Source organism: Panthera onca, chromosome A1 (assembly GCF_046562875.1).
Source record: "Panthera onca isolate mPanOnc1 chromosome A1, mPanOnc1 haplotype 2, whole genome shotgun sequence".
Lineage (NCBI taxonomy): Eukaryota > Metazoa > Chordata > Mammalia > Carnivora > Felidae > Panthera > Panthera onca.
Genome location: NC_138339.1, coordinates 87796306 through 87813572, shown reverse-complemented (window position 1 = coordinate 87813572; position 17267 = coordinate 87796306). Strand labels below are relative to the sequence as shown.

Genomic DNA, 17267 nt, shown 5'->3' with positions numbered 1-17267 from the left:
TTTTGAAGGAGAGAGAGAAAGAGTGTGAGTCAGGGAGGGGCAGAGACAGTGGGAGACACAGAATCCAAAACAGGTTCCAGGCTCCGAGCCGTCATCACAGAGCCTGATGCAGGGCTCAAACTCATGAGTCTTGAGATCATGACCTGAGCCGAAGTCAGATGCTTAACTGACTAGCCAGCCAGGCGCCCCATCTGGGCCACTGTTTCTGAGCTTATGTAACATGACCAAAGACACAGGGCTTATATGTAGCAGAATTAAGATTTATACATGGCTGTCTGCTGTCTGAGCATGGGGACTTCATTCTTCATTACCACAAGTAGAGCCTTCTGCCTGGAGAGGCTCTCCCCTTCCCCAAGACTGATTTGGTGACGGCTTTTAGAATTTCAGTGAGTAACATGAAATCTTGAAGGCAAGTGATAAATGTCAGGATGCTTCAAAGGAAGAAATGTGATTGTTTGGTTTGTCATAAGTTATCAGATAATTCTCAGAGATTGGATTGGTATTTTATCAGTAGAAATATGAAGTAATGGCAACTGACTGATGGCATATAAAAGAGGAAGGAAGAGAGAGGGTCTTGGAGGCTGCATTATGGTAGTTCTGAGGAAAATAAGGGGAAAGGACTCAAAGCCTTCTAGAATAGGCTATCAAAGGGGAAAAAGGAAGAAGGAAAGATGGATAGCCTGTTGTAGGTGAGAACACGCTGAAGAGAGAGCATAATGAGAAAATGGGTGATGTGAAATGACCTTCTTTCAGATAGCTTAACTGAAAAGAATGTAGTTCATATCGCATGTCTCCAACACTAATAAAACTGCTATTCCCTAAACTGTTTGCTAAATGGCAATGGCTACGAAGCCGGAGAAAACTGGGGAAAGATTGGTATCCATGAACACTCCCTTTGGTGGGAAAGATCCTTCCAGTTTGAATCTTTAGGCATTTACATTTATGAGAGAAACTTGAGTTGAACCAGCAGTTGTCAAATGAACGAGTGCTGGCATGAACTTCCCAGTTTTGTCTTATACCACAAAGCCCTCAAAAGTCCTCCTATATAGGATTGGTCCTGGAAACAGATCTTACTGGAGAGGAAAAGGTGAGGACATGCTGCTTTTTCTCTGTGCCCCATAGTTTTAATTGAGCCTCAAGTGAATTTCCTTAGAAGTCAATGGCGGCTCCATGTCCCAGAAGGGACAGGGGAAGTGTGTGAAACAAGATGAGAGGTGGGACCATTATTCCCAGAACTCTTCTGACTTCTTTTTAGACCCTGGTCAAGGATAGAGCTGTTTGTTGTAATAAAATATCCAGTAGCAGGAAGTTGAAATGGAGGTTATACTAAAAAAAGACCCCCCAAACAAAACAAAACAAAAACTCATGCTAATTTTAGCTCCATTCAAAACCTAGGGGGAAAAAAATCAATGTTTACAAAATTAAGATTAATGGGCTGCCAAAATTCAACTCATTAGTTAGCAACTATGTAGTGATGAAGTTTGTGCTGGTTGGATTTAAAGGAAATTAAAACTGTATCATTGGGAATGCCTGTCCCCTTAACATTTTGGCTTAATGATTATGGACTTTTCTACTAAAAGTACTGGTAGCCAAGGAGTGGGTCTAAAAATCCCTAGCTAAGAATTTACCCACTTCACTTGACATGGAGAGGGTCTTGTCAGGATATGTTGAGTGCTGAAGATCATGGTTATTACAGCTTAAAAGCTTTTACAGATATTGATCCAGACATTAGAGTGACCCTCCTTGTGTAGATAAAACACTCCCAGAGACTTGAAGGAAGTGTACCAGGAAAAGGCAAACACTGAGACTTCTTCCTTTTTGACAAATATGGAACTCTTTTCCTCCTTCCAGGAAGTACTGCGTTGAGATGAAAGCTATGGAAATCCTAGGATGGGTTTGAACTGGTTGTGTGTAAAGGTTTTGCCTTATACAATATTTGTGGGCATAAGGTGGACATATGGCAGGCTGGCCTAGGGGGATAATTGCAGAAAAGGATGATAGAACTGAGCATGTTTATAATGCTAAGCTGAGGTAACACAGGCAGAAGTTTCTAGCACAATGTCTAGCACAAAATAAGGAGTAGAATGGTCATTTGGTATTTCTATTTTTATAGTCACATTTATTTATTTTAGTTCAACGTTTAGAGTTGCTTTATTGCTTCATTGGGAAATCTGAATTTAACCTTCTGACTAGTGATCAGTATATCAGAAAAATGATATTTTACTTCATGTAGGTCTTATAACCAGCATTGGCCTGTAAGAGTTCTCTGATTTCAGAAAACAGTGGTGAACATTTGTCTTTGAAAATTCCAGGGGCACCTGGGTGGCTCAGCCTGTTAAGCATCTGACTCTTGACTTCAGCTCTGGTCATGATCTCACAGTTCATGGGTTCGAGCACCATGTCGGGCTCTGTGCTTTCAGTGAAGAGATTCTTAGCTTGGGATTCTCTCTCTCCCTCTCTCTCTCTCTGCCTCTCCCCTGATGACACTCACATGCTCTCTCTCTCTCTGTCTCTCAAATCAATAAACATTAAAAAAGAAAAGAAAATTCCCTTAAAGTTCTATGAAATGTAATTCTGGATTTCCTTGAGGCTGATTTCTCCATGTTATATGTGGAAAGAAGTTAGCAATTATAGCAGTTGGTTTTCAAAGGAGCAAATGGAAGAGTACATTCTTTCACAGAAGCTTTATAGGTGGAAGGGGCCTTCAGAATCCTCTGAATGTAAGTGAGGCTTACTGTTCACGTGAAGAAACTTTTCTCCAGAGTCACAAAACTAGTTAATGTCAGAGAAGGGATTAGAGGCCAGCTCTTTTGATTTCTGGGCTAATATTCCTTTTCCTCAGTAGAAGATTAGAAACCTCTTATTTCTTGTCTAAGTCTTCTGAATAGCCTTCTGAGGCCATGTAAATTATATGCTGGATAAAACATAGGCTGACTTGAAAGGACACCTTTCCTTACAAGGTGGTGGGAGACAGGTCAGTGGGATTGAGTGTGTTTTTATTGCAGTCTTTCCATGCCCAGTTGCTGACTGTCACAGGCTAGCCCAGAAGGATGGACAGGATTAAAGGATCTATAGCTAGTCCCTCCCGGGCCATCATATAACCACAGGTGTGGTTTTTCTTTTACTGTAGATCAGCTACCAAGAGACTGCTCTGAGTGGAAACAACATTCCCTTGAGGAGTTAGGGAAGATGGGGAGGGCAGCTTAAGATTCCATGGAGTAATATGAGAATTCTCTGCAACAGTGGAGTCTGGCAATACTTCTGTCTTTGCCCATACTTAGTCTGCTCTCGATTCTGAAAATGCTAAGTGAAGGATGCAAAAGAAAGACTATTCCTTACACTTACCCCTCAGTGTATGTTTGTGCCTGTTTGGGAGAAGAGAGAGCGATGCTAGGTTCATGAAATTCCTATATATTAGTAGAGATTGGAGGGTTTAGCTAGGAGAAAGTGAAGAATACATCAATGGAATAGGGGAAAAGAATAAATAAGAACTAGAGCTAAAAATAATTTCAGGTTGCTAATCATTATAAAGCTGATTAATTTAAAAGAAGTTAAAAGTGCAGATAAGATCCTGGGTAGCTACCGCATCACAGAATCTTTGAGACCACAGTTTCCAGTCAGTAGATGTTACCAGAAGAGTTAATTAGCCCAAACTGTGGCTGCTAGTTCTTTAGCTGTCTTCAACTTGAAGTTTTTTTTTTTTTTAATAAGTTTTAGAGCTAATTAGGATACACCTGGGACTCATGGCTAAAGCCAATAGAGTTTCCCCTGGGGGAGTTACTTTTTATATACCAAAATTTAAAAAAAGGAAAAATGTCAGATGAAAACATCATCTTTAGATTCAGGAAAAAAAAATGGCATAACCATTTCAACTCAGCAGACCACAAGGCCAAACAAGCTTTGGCTAGAATTGAATGCTGTGTGCTTCTGTTCAGAGAAGAGGATGCTTCCCAGATGTGTCTGGGGGACTACCTGCCTCACTCTTATTTATCATCAGATCTCACACAGGATGTGGTGTCGCTGGCTGGTAATCTGGAAATGGCCTGTTTATTTTTACAGATCTGTAGAAGAGACTCAATAGTTGTAAAGGATGGAAGAGTGCAAAGCAGCTTGGAACTCACAACAAAGGAAACCGGGACGAAAAAAATTAGATAAAACAACTGTGACCATGGGATCTGCTCCTTGTGCCTGTCGAACAAAGGTGCTAAATGGATTTTCTCATTTCAAAGGAAAGCCAATTCTTCCTCCCAACCCTGCAGCCCATGATTGTAGAACATCCAGACACCATTTTTTTTTTTTTTTAAGTTCAGGGAACCTTGGTATTCTTTTCAACACCAGGACTGGTTGGTTCCTTTATGAGTTTCGTAAAGAAAAGAAACCTCCTCCAGAGCTGCTTAGGCTGGTGATTCTCTGTCTCAACCAGGCCTTTCTGGATAATTTCCCTCATGTTAAAACCCTGCAGCAGACTGGAGAAAGAGGATTCTCCAAATGCTTGGCTGGGATAGTGTTGCTGCTAAGTTCCTGCTTCTCCTTAAGTGTTATCCTGAGTGTAACAACTTTCTGTTCTCTCTCCTGAGAAGAGATATGCCTGAGGTGAGTCTAGGCCCTCCATGGAACCTCTTGTCTGCTGTCTCCAAGATGCAAAAGCTGATTTCCAATTGAATACTCTTGAGTACTTGCTTACTATCAATTAGTACTTTTGTCTAACAGAGTCAGATGCTGAAGAAATGTGGAAGAAGTACTTTATATTTTTCGTATATTCAGGAAATGAACAAACAAATAAGCCCAGTGTACAACACCCAGAGAAACAAAGAATGAAAAATACTGATGGGCGGAAAGAGCTGAGAATTGGGGCTTGGAAGTGACAGAGCTAGAATTAGAACTTGGAGTCACAAAGGACTAGGCAGTGTGAGACGGTGGTGTACTGTTGAAACACTTTGCCTTGTGCAAGCACATTGGGCTCATATATAGTTGACTTTCTCCAAGGGAGAGTTTGGGGAAGCCAGGGTATATTTATCAGCTCTATCTTTTCCTCACTTGCCTTCCTCTCCCCAGAACGAGGGATGTGGTTGCTCCCTGGCTCAAGGAATGCTTGCATATGGGGGACCACCCAGGCGACATGCCCGTGACCACTGCAGAGTCACCACGGCAGCAGAGAATGAGCTGGCTTTGAAGTTCAGGGATGGGAGGACCAGGGCTATTTCTGGTTTGGCATGAGGTAACTCACAATTTGTGTAACCCTGCCCCCAATATCTGCCAAGAGGGGACACCGTACTGCGTCGACTACATTAAAAAAGAAACAAGGGGCGCCTGGGTGGCTCAGTCGGTTAACCGACTTCAGCTCAGGTCACGATCTCGCGGTCCGTGAGTTTGAGCCCCGCGTCGGGCTCTGGGCTGATGGCTCGGAGCCTGGAGCCTGCTTCCGATTCTGTGTCTCCCTCTCTCTCTGCCCATCCCCCATTCATGCTCTGTTTCTCTCTGTCTCAAAAATAAACAAACAAACAAACAAAAAAAGAAACAAAAACCTGCAAGTCAGAAGAAATAATCAATAGTGTGGGTGTGCAGCAATTTTGCTGTTGGTGGTGGCAGGTGGTGGCAGAGGGTGGGGAGTTTGTCGTTGGCTGCATGTTTGTGAACATGAGACCTCTGTACCATCTGAAGGTGAGTGAATTATTTCATAGTCAGATGTCTCAGAAATGCTGGCCAGTCTTCATATGATGCGGCAATGTGAAGCTTTCCACGTTTCCAAAAGTGAGTCATGAAATCTGCCTCAAAGTATAGCTAAACAACAACACCCTGTGGATCTGTAGCAGTTTTAATGGAACTGACAGAGTCAAGTTTCCACCATTTGCTAACTATGTAACTTTGGAAGAGTCCTAACCTCCCTGCCCCAAATCCTTTATCTTTAGCATGGAGCAAATGCTACCTACTTCAGCAGGTTCTTGTTGAGGATTACATGACACATTGTGTGTAAAGCCCTAACCATGGTGACTAGGTTATACAACTAATCAAGAAATGCTGATTCTTATTACTTGTTAGGTAGGTGGCTTTATGATTATATTAAGCTTTTTGTGAGAGTGGCTCTTAATATGTGGAAGTCATTGAAAGTCCAGCCAAGCTTGAGACCAACCAAAGGGATATGGTTTGGCTTCATTATCTGAGCTGTGAGCCAAGCCGTCAAAAAGGATTGAACACATGTTAGGAGAAAAAATATATTAAGTGATGAGGTGGGTGTGACTGAGACCATAAAGAATCAATGCCACAATATTATTATTGGTTTGGCTCTTCATCATCTATAAACATTGAGCCTGGTTTGAGTGGTTCAGGTTCAGACCCATTGACAGGTTCTTCATTTTACTTTTAAAATCTTGGGCATATTAGGGAAAAGATTTACACATTTTTGTACTCTCTTTTAAAGTGTCACTATGCCTGGCTCATACATACTTCATATATCCTTGTCTTGTATTTTGTAAAGCATCTCCAGGTTTTTGATCTAATAAACATTGTGTTTTTCAAATCAAATTCAGGTTGAGATTGAATTAGATGGCAAATAATGAAGTGGCTCTATCACATTGTACCAGGAACTTAGAGATTGGAAGCTTTGCCTGTATTCTTCTTTGTATTCCCAAGATCTGTGCTCCCTGAGATTAGTGGTGACCATGAGCAAAACCGTCCTCTATACTCATTTGGGTTCTTTGGGTAACACAATATTTCCATGAAAGAAATCCCAAAACATTCCTTTGGGAAGAAGCATTGTGTTTGTGTTGCTTAGAACTTGAACCTCTTCTAGGGCTATGCCTGTCTTCTTTGGGTCAATAAGTCAGAAGCCAGTTAGGAAAAAAGAGAAGTAACAATGATCGAGACCTTGTAGGAAACTGAAACAGTGTCTCTGATCAATAATGCAATCTAACAAGGTGGAGAGGGGAAAAAAATGAAGGCCTGGTATCACACGGAGACATTTTTGGGGGAAAAAAAAAAGATAAATGAGGACGCCTGGGTGCCCTCAGTTAAGCATCTAACTTCGGCTTAGGTCAGGACCTCCTGGTTGGTGGGTTTGAGCCTTGTGTCGGGCTCTGTGCTGACAGCTTGGAGCCTGGAGCCTGCTTCAGATTCTGTGTCTCCCTCTCTCTCTTCCCCTGCCCTGCTCACACTTTGTCTCTTTCTCTCTCAAAAATAAAGAAACATTAAAAAAAAAAAGATAGGGGAATCTGGGTGGCTCAGTCGGTTGTGCGTCTGACTTCGGCATAGGTCATGATCTCACAGTTTGTGGGTTCAAGCCCCGCATCAGGCTCTGTGCTGACAGCTTGGAGCCCGGAGCTTGCTTCAGAGTCTGTGTCTCCCTCTCTCTCTGCTCTCCCCTGCTCTCATTCTGTCTCTCTCTCAAAAATAAAACATTAAAAAAATTTTTTTTAAAGATAAATGAATGTTTCCCTAGAATATGTATCATTTTAAATATTTTCAGTCAAATTTCTCTAGTTTTTGCTATGTATCCTTTGCTATCCAGAGGGCATATGCCTTGTTTCTGTGAATAGATTTTTGTGAGGGCAACATCTGTTTATATTTGTGTTTGTTTAGTGCCTAAGTTCAGTGCCTGGTATTTACTGAACTTTGCAATAACTTACTGAATAAGAGACTTTTGACCAATTGCAAGTAAGTACTCTCTGAATTATCATGGGAGTTTGTTCCTCCCATCCCCTCAGTTCTTGAATTCTGAACAGACTAAGACAACTTAGGTGTCCACAATTCTTTGTTTCCTCTGTTCAAACCTTCCCAACATGCTTTAACACCATCCTTTACAAATGTAAAGTTTTTCTAACCATCTTTTTCCTTTCGTAAGATTTATAATTTTCTTCAAGTCTTTTGTTTTTATTTTTAGAGGTGATTTTAACATATCAGATAACTTGGAAGTGTCAGGCCAACTCATTCGTCTTGTTTCAGTTTAGAAAAATGCTAGCACCAAGTTCTCTTGCTGCCAAAGCATAGATTTCATGCTGTTCGTAGTCTTTCCTACCAAGGGGACAATATGCAGGCAATTGCCAGCACTCCTTCGGGACTCCTGACAAAGGAATTTTATTATGCCCACTTTCAGTTGGATGCAGTGAAACCCTTGCCAGGGGCATGGCAGTGGCTACTGCTCATGTCCCAGAATTGCTGTGTGGTCAGGTCAGGGCTTTTCTCTTAATACTTGCTGGGTCAGACTTTCTTGTGGGTTTGTGTGTGGGAGGCAAGGCAGACACTGTGTGTCAAGGACAGGCCCTCTGCCTCTTGTGTAGGGAAATTACTGCCACATGAAAGTAGGGCAGGAAGCCAGGACTGTCCCGAAGCCTTGGCTTTCAGATATTTTGCGTCCTCTCCGGTGAACAAGAGCATTTGTACTGGGGCTAGAGAATTGTGTTCCTGGAACATGAGCTCCCTACTGCCATCCTCTCCCAAGTTGAAAGTCAGGCATCTTTGGATGCCACATTAAGTCATATATTGTGACCAGACTGCCTGAGGGAATTCAGCCATCGAAAAGGTTGCCTAACTTAGCTGTGTATATAAAGTTACCCATCTAAGTTAGGAGTAAATGTTTCCATCAAATCTAATTGTCCCTTCCTGGGCACACAGAATCTTTTTAGCAAGAACTATAACCAACACTACTAATTCAGTGTGAATTGTATATAAGTTCCTATTTGAACTGAAAAGAACCCAGAAGCGGCTATTAGTGTCCTTCAGGGGATGGTAAAAGTATAGATTCACGTCAAAAATACACCATGTGGGGCTCCTGGGTGGCTCAGTTGGTTAAGCATCTGACTTCAGCTCAGGTCATGATCTCATGGTCGGTGAGTTCGAGTCCGGCATTGGGCTCTGTGCTGGCAGCTCAGAGTCTGGAGCCTGCTTCAGATTCTGTGTCTCCCTCTCTCTCTCTTTCTCTACCCCTCCCCCACTCACGCGCTGTCTCTTTCTCTCAAAAATGAATAAATGTTTAAAAAAAATTAAAAAAAATTACACCATGCGTGTTGTGAAGACTGACCAGATCAAAGATCTTTGATTCCACTTTCAAAGGAGTAGCCATGTGAAATATAGGCTTAATACCTGGAAGTTGATTAAATACAGAGATAATGGTGTATAATAATTATAGCTACGGATTATGTAATACAGACTAACTAGTTAATAAACTCAGAAGTTTAATTGGATCAAACTAACTATTTATATATGAAAATAATCACCCCCTGGTTGAAAATTACAACTTTTATTTGGGGAATTGAAGAGTCATCTGGTGAGAGTGAAAACTATCTCTTCAGGAAGGAACTCAGGCAGTTCTCATCATCCTTGTGACCAATTCTTTCATCCTTAGGTGCTTTGATTTTAAAAAGATAAGGGAGCAATAATAATCAGATAGACTCTGCATTACTAGAAGAACCTCGAAATTAAGAGGGTGCTATGTAGAGGATTTCTGCTGCTAGTAGAGAATAATTTCCTCTGCCTTTGCATTATTCATCTCATGTAAATTTTGTTAAAGTTCATCACTGTGATTATTATTTCATTTATTACATTTTATATGTTTAGAGCACAATTTCCACAGTAGGATCTTTTTTTTTCTTTCCAGACTAACATAAATATATGTATTCTTAATGGAAAAAGGAACCTTTTTAGAAGAAGGTGCCTGACACACGTCACCTGAGCTCATTGCATTCAGAACTTACTGCAGTAGGACCATCCTCTATCATGAAGTCTAGAAGTGGGCTTTTTAGGCCATGCACCATGTACTTATGCACCTGCAACAGATGATTTAATATGCTCACAACTACCCTGTGAGATGGGAACAATAATCCTCAGTTTGATGACTGAGATTCTTGGGTTCATTGACTTCCTCAGATTTACACAACTACTAGAATGGGAGAGCCAGGACTCCAAACCAGGGTTCTCTGATGGTAGAATCCATATTATTTTTACAGTCACATTCAGTGCAAGGGAATTCAGCCTCCTGGAAAGAAATCCTGGGTTTTGAAGGGTCCAAAATGAAGATATACCTAGTTGGAATGACTCTGACAGTGTCCTGAAACTGCTGTGTGAGTCCTCTTGGAACTCTCCCGACTGGGTTAGTTTTGTAGATTCATTTAACTTCAGCATTGGGAAGAGGCTGAAAGATCATCCAGCCTAACTCCCAAGAGGCTGCCTGTGCTGGACGCTGTCTAAGTTCTCTTGAGGCAATCAGTTCATTCTTTGTTGGGAAAGCACAACGCATTAGAAGTTCTTTATATTCAGCCAGAATAAGCTACAGAATAAGCCTGATCCATTTTCGGCATAATAGTCCTAAAGATATTTGAAGGGAATTCCAGATTCCCTCTATTTTTTTCTGAGCTCAGTCCCAATGCTTTCAACTGCACTCTGTAGGATATGATTGTATTTTTTTTGACCCTGTATTCTGTTCCCTGAGTGCTGTGCAGTCTTATAAGGTAGCATTAAGATCTAAGCACAAAGCATCCAGGATGGATGTAATCAGTGCACACTGGAATAGGACCATCACATAGGGAATTTCACATTTGGAAACCACACAAAGTGTTGTGATTTAATTCTAGCTGAGCTTCCTTCAAATTAACCCCTCACCCCAAAAGATGAAGGTCTCAGTCTGCCTCCAAACTCAAGAATCCTGAAATCTTGCCATAGCTACAGGAAAGAACCCTTAGGAAAGAGAGTCAAAGAGCACATTTGTTTCTAGCAACACAGGCAAGGAGATGGAGAGGCAGGTTTTAGCATAGTAGGTACTTGTCACATACTCTGATGCTCTAAACTTGTCTTTGAGTCTTAATGGGGATAAGGTGTGGAGTGACCTGTCAGAAGTAAATGAATAGAAACTGTATTTTCTCAAATGTCTAAGGGATATTAAGAGACAGAAGTCACCGCTTCTTCAGACTGACTCTGATTCCAACGTAAGGGTCAGTGATTTTGTTCATCTGTTAGTTCTTGCAGTACCCTGGGACATAATTCATTATGGCCAGAATGGATTTGCTGTACATAGGAGTCATACTTCTAACCTGCCATGTCCATAGGTATGTGAGGATCTAGGATGAAGCTGAGAGAATTCTATCCTGCTGGTCATACTCAGAAGGTGGGAATATATTTTTTGTATCTTTTGGAGCATATGTATGGGTATTATTGGCGCACAATGAATTTTCTGTTCCTTTTGTGAAAATGTAAGATGACAGAATAATTTCCAAAAGGGTAAATTGAATACATGGATATTATATTATGTTCCATTTCAATTAGTAGAATAGGTATAAAATTTGTATGAAAATATAATCAGATATTTATTTGTTGCATTGAGTTTAGATACTCCTAATAGACAGCTGGAGGGTATTCAGTACTCTGTGGATCAGATTGGAATTAGTGACCTAAGTTGTAAAAGCCCCTGTTTCATGTTCATCAAGAATATCATTGTTTTTAAATTTCTGGTACATTGAAAGGTAAAACAAATCATATTTTTATTTTAAAGGATTGTTTTGATCTTTTATAATAGCATGCATCTTTCAACAATTTAAGAATAAATGGAAGAAAAAGTCTTAAAAGTAAAGTCCTTTAAGACACCTGAATTTGAGATGTAAACATTTTCACACCTCCGTGTGTGTGTGTGTGTGTGTGTGTGTGTGTGTGTGTGTGTGTATAAACTTTATCTCTTCAAAGCTGTGTTTAGAGATGAGGTAGGAAGGCATACAAGCACCTGTTTTGCACTGACGAATTTCAAGAGGCATTTTATGTGGGGGTGAAATAATTGGGCCCATTAAAAAATTGGTATATTTTTATCCTGAAAAAAGCCCTGCAATGTTTCTGTATCTGGGCTTGCCAAAAGTGCCCATATTTCCCACCTCCTTAACATAAATCTAACTCATAAATTCTGTGCACAAGCACCCATGCACAGAAAGATTCTGAAAGGGAAAATTCTTGAAAGACACAGAACAAAGAAAGAGAAGAAGAGTCCTTTAACTGTAAAGCTGTAATTTATTAAGTGTCTTTAGAAACCATGTAAGGGGCCTTTCTCTTTTTGTTCTTCTCTTGTAGGTCTCTAAGCCCACTGATGACAGGAAAATCTTTAGTGGTTCCAGAGACAAGCTGCTGGAAATCCTGCACATTTATCTTCTAGAAGGAAGTGAGCTGAGTAGGATAGTGGTACCTTCAGAAGGTACCTACCCCAAAACTTGAAAGAACTCCAAAGTAAGCCATGTCCATTTCTGGGACCCTAAAGTGGCTCATGAAAGTCAGGGTCCACTTGCTTAGGTTAGGTGATTTCAAGCCTTGAGATTCTAAGGGGAGAGTGAAGGTGGGAAAGGGGATGGTGAATAGATTGTGAGAACTTATCAAATAATAGGACGTCTCTTTAATTCCAAGCATCATGTTCTATTTCACATTGTATCTTTCAATTAAAAAAAGGAAAAGGAAATGTGTCTTTTTTAAAAAAGATATTTTACTCTATTAGTATTCAGTACATAATATATGAGTGCACATTCATCATTCATTAGATCTAGGTAGATCACAACCTAATTTACAAATTCAAAAGCATAAGTCAGATCAACTCAATTGCTCAAGGCCATGTATTCGTAAGCCAGGAGTATGCACTGAATATTTCCTGTCCTTGGACTGCTGTACTGGGCAATGCTGCTTTTCTATAAGAATTTGTTCATATGTTGAATTTAACACAGTTTTGCTTAGCAGTTTATAACACTTCACCTACGTGCACTTGTGTAATATAAAGTATAAAATTAAGTCAATGATCTACAAAATTCAGAGCAAAGTAATATAAATCATTTGGATCTTCCTAGAGATTCTGATTTCTTTTCTTTTTTTTAATTACACAATTTTTTAAATGTTTATTTATTTTTGAGAGAGAGAGGGGGTGGGAGGGGCAGAAAGAGAGGGAGACCCAGGATCCGAAGCAAGCTCTAGGTTCTGAGCTGTCAGAAAAGTGCCTGACATGGGGCTCGAACTCAGAACGGTGAACTATGACTTGAACTGAAGTTGGACACTTAACCACACAGCAGCTCCAATTTCTTTTTAACCTGAAAAAATAGGTAATTACTCAATAGCTTTAGCTCTAAGATATATCTGACAGGCTATTTTTATTTGTTTGGTTTTCAGAAATCATATCCATGCGTTCTGCCCTCTGTAGTTTTTAGCAAAATGAATCAAAGCCACTCTGTACCCAAAGATAACACCAGTGTTGTCTTTTTTTTCCTTCTAAACATTGCAGTGCTTTACTTCAAGTGCTATGCAGTAAATTTACAGGGAAAGAAAAATTTTATTAAATTATAACTGAGAGGAGCTGATTTTTTTACAGAGCAAACAAAAAATTCCTTCATGAAAGGCTATAAAACCCATATTATTTACCAGAGAGACCTTTCCTGTCTCCCAGGTAAACACTTACAGTGTGTAGACTTGTGTAAATACATATTTAGGAGTGGCTAAATATGGCGAGGTATTTTTAAAGGTGTATTTACAAAGCTGAATACATATATTGGCATTTCGGTATGTGGAAGTCGCGTATGCTGTTCTGCCGTCTATTCAAAATTCTAGCAGGACTCTGGTAGATACACCTTGGATAATGGGACTGAGTTTCAAAACATTCATCTTTAATCACAATTACTAAGGACAGGTCCTTAAATCATTTCAAAAGGGTGAAAATTTTCAACTAATGGAATTCGGGTCCTTCTTGCCAGTTTGACTTGAGGAAAATTGTTCCAGAAATGTGGCATCATTAGCGGAAGCAGATCTCCTTTCTGAACATCTTTGTGCATAAAATAACTGCCATTTCACATTCGGTTTAGAATGTTACCAAATAGTCAAAGATACAGTTCATTTGATGGATGGGTCAGCCAGGAAATTTTAGTTAAGAGGGGAAATATCATCAAGATATTTTTAAAATACTTTAAAACACATGAAAATGTAAGTGATAAACGCTGTCTGTTGCTAATTCAATAGCAGGAAGCTTCCTATGATAATGTAGTGAAGCTCTGTCCAGAGGATTCCCAGTGTCTACGTTCCTTTTTTACTTCTTGGAAAATGTGTCTGTTGAGGAAAAGAATGCGATCGTAACAGAGGTTGTAGACGCATGAAAGAGCACTACGACCTCAGCTTCTGTTGTCTGCTGCGCCTCAGATTGAATGAGGATCCCATTTGTGTAAAAGCCTGTTTTAAGATAGACAAGTTGAGAGTCTAAATAGCTCTAGAGCTTGGACTATCTCAGGAGCCTTTGGCTAAGAAGTCTAAACAATGCTGCTATTTCATTTTTAATGCAGCTTTTTCTAAATGCTCTCAATATCCTCCAGTGGAGTAATTGAAAATCTTATTATGAGAAACCATGTGGGGACAAAGATTATTCAATCAGTGAAATGATTTCTCCAGTAAATTTGAACTGGGCTGAGTTTTTTAACTTTACAAAAATATACATCATATGTACAGGTCTTTCCCTAGGTCCCAGCACCCCAGATTTGGGTTAAACCTGCTGGGTTCTAGAACTTTAAATTAAAACAAACAAATAAATATGTAAATAAATAAGTAAAGTTTATTTAAAAATATTCTGCCAGTGCTATAAGGCCTCTGGAATGTAGAAACTTCTCATATATGTGCTGACACAATTTTAGCTTTAACTGTGAATGGTTGCACTCTCTACATATTACTTGTACCAGTATTTTAGACTTGGAAAAAACAAGCTTTTCTGGCAAGAGACAATCCTTGTTTCAGATTTTTTTTTTTTAAATATATGAGCAGGCACAAACACCTTCACGTTACGATTTTTATTAGTGTTATCCCATCTTTAATTTTATTCTATGGCTAAGTATCTCATTTCCAAGTAAACTTCCATTAGGAACAGAAATTGCTGACACCACATCTACTGACAGAAATGCCACAACATAAATTATGCCAAGAAAATGCCGCTTTGGGTGGGGGGCATGGTAGGGGGAACTTAGTTAGATAAAAAGCCACTGTGCTACTGCCCAGCCTGCAACTCTGTCCCGCTGACCACTGATAAAATTTATCACAGGGCCACATACGGGAAGGCAGCTTAAAGAGTCGTCGTCTGTGGTAAAACGTGTAACAGCAAAACAGCTAATGGAGCATTATTACTTTATTGGAAAGCAATATCTCTGGAGGCTTCACTTTTCTAGCTTTAGCAAGTGTATGAATTGTTCTATATGCAGAAGAGCTGATATGAAGGAAAAAATGGGTTATCAGAACTCTGAATGATGGCAATGGGCATTTCCAGGGCTCACCAGTTCACCACTCTGCCCAGTACACTTAAGGAGCAAAAGGGTAAATGAGTCCCAACAAAGTTAAAAACCAATCTGAATTTTCATTCTTAAAAGAATGCTGATCTATAATGCTAATGGTTTCTTTGTGAAGAAGCAGTCTTGTGTCTTGTAAATTCCTGGCTAATTGTTGTTGTCAAAATTCAGTCCTGGCATTAGTAGAAATGTAGTAAGTAGAAAGTAGAAATACCCAGATTCCACTAGTAAAAGGAATCTCGATTATTCACCAAGATATTTAAAAACTTTGTCATTGGATGGGGCTTATTTTGGGGGGCTGGAAAGAAAGAGCTTGGCATCTTTACAGTAACAATTGAACGACTAGAAGGGTTACTAATAAAAATGATTAGGTGGTGTGGTGCTTTAAATGACAGGGAAGAGGGCATTTCAAAGAGGTGAAGGAGACTAATTGTTATCACTTGCTGCTCCAATGAGGGAGAGTGACGTCACCAAGATGGCGACCGAGGTTGTTCTTGACTTCCCCTCTCCTCGCGAGAGGAACAAGTAACAAGTATTTAGGAACGAGACATCGCTAGAACTTGGGAGTGAGGCCGAAGCACCCCCGGCCCTGCACCACAGAGACCCAGACAGACTCCGTTAGAAAGGTAAGGGAAGCGGCTACAATGACTGCATTGCCTCTCCCTGAGATTGGTGCGGCACCACCTGAGCCTCCACTAGGAAAATGACTGGCATACCAGAGGATTTACTGCTCTTATTTGCTACCCATGAGCTATGTCTTAAAACTCACGTAATTGCACATGCAAAGCGCCACTATACTTTGCCCCTCCTACACAACATGTGTCTTCACCTCTGAGCTTTTGTCCATTCCTACATGTTTTTTGAAGAAGTCAGGGATTTCGGATGGACTGCCTTCAGTTAAGGTAAGAGAAACCACGTTGCCACCTGATGGGATCACGCTTTGCTAAATTTGATCATAGCTGCAAAGCACGTTGGTAAGAGAGCACAGTTTTCCTCTTTTACTGTCAACCTCAAGCAAAGAACCTCCCATCATCACATCAATCTTTTTTTTTTTTCCTTTTTGTCAGTTGTTAATGCCATGTTTATATAACCCCTTTTGGTAGCTGCTTGTGTACCTAGCCCCTACAGTTTCTTGGGTTAATATTTCATGTTTACTACGTGAAGTTTAAAGTAGTACTTTATTTTTCCTAAATACATCTCATTCAAGCTGTAAGGGAAATTATTTTAATATCTAAATCACCAGGATTTGGTGGTAATAAATGTTATCAAATAAATATCAAATAAATGTTTATCAAATTCCATATATATATATATATATATATATATATATATACATACATACACACACATACATATGCACACCAGGCACTGTTTAGGAGCCTTCTTTTTTTTTTTTTTTTAAATTTTCTTTTTAATGTTTATTTGTTATTGAGAGACAGAGAGTGAGCAGGGGAGGGGCAGAGAGAGAGGGAGACACAGAATCCGAAGCAGGCTCCAGGCTCTGAGCTATCAGCACAGAGCCCGACAAGGGGCTTGAACTCACAAACTGCGAGATGGTGACCTGATCCGAAGTTGGTCGCTTAACCAACTGAGCCACTCAGGTGCCCCAAGGAGTAATTCTATGTATTAACTCATTTAGTCCTCAAAACACTCTAGGAAATTATTATTTTCTTCATTTTAGGAAATTGGATTTTGAGGTTTAGAGAAATTGGTACTTCATCCCAGGCCACGTAGCTGGTAGACTTCATTCATTGGAATATAATTTGGGTTTTATGTGTAGATGATTTTTTTTTCAAGGTAAGATTGCAAACTATGAACAGCATAAAACAGGTAGTTTTACTTTGTCTTTCATGGGCACAATGAATAGCATAAGAGTGTGTGGAGGTATGGGCTATATGTTGCCTTTTACTATTAACAGAGGGACATTCAGAAAGTCCCTTAACCTCTTTGGGCCTCAAGTACTTTAGGAAGGAAAAATAATCCTTTTGCAGTGTGAAGACAGAGGGATGG

The 17267-nt window shown here is 40.0% G+C and overlaps 1 long non-coding RNA gene across 1 annotated transcript; it reads left to right on the top strand.

Annotated features, from left to right (window-relative positions):
• The first annotated feature begins 490 nt into the window (after positions 1-490).
• On the top strand, positions 491-12777 carry LOC132681192 (uncharacterized). Its single transcript, XR_009610930.3, has 3 exons — positions 491-4593; positions 10945-11092; positions 12040-12777. It is a non-coding gene; the product is annotated as an uncharacterized LOC132681192 (long non-coding RNA).
• Positions 12778-17267: the final 4490 nt, after the last annotated feature.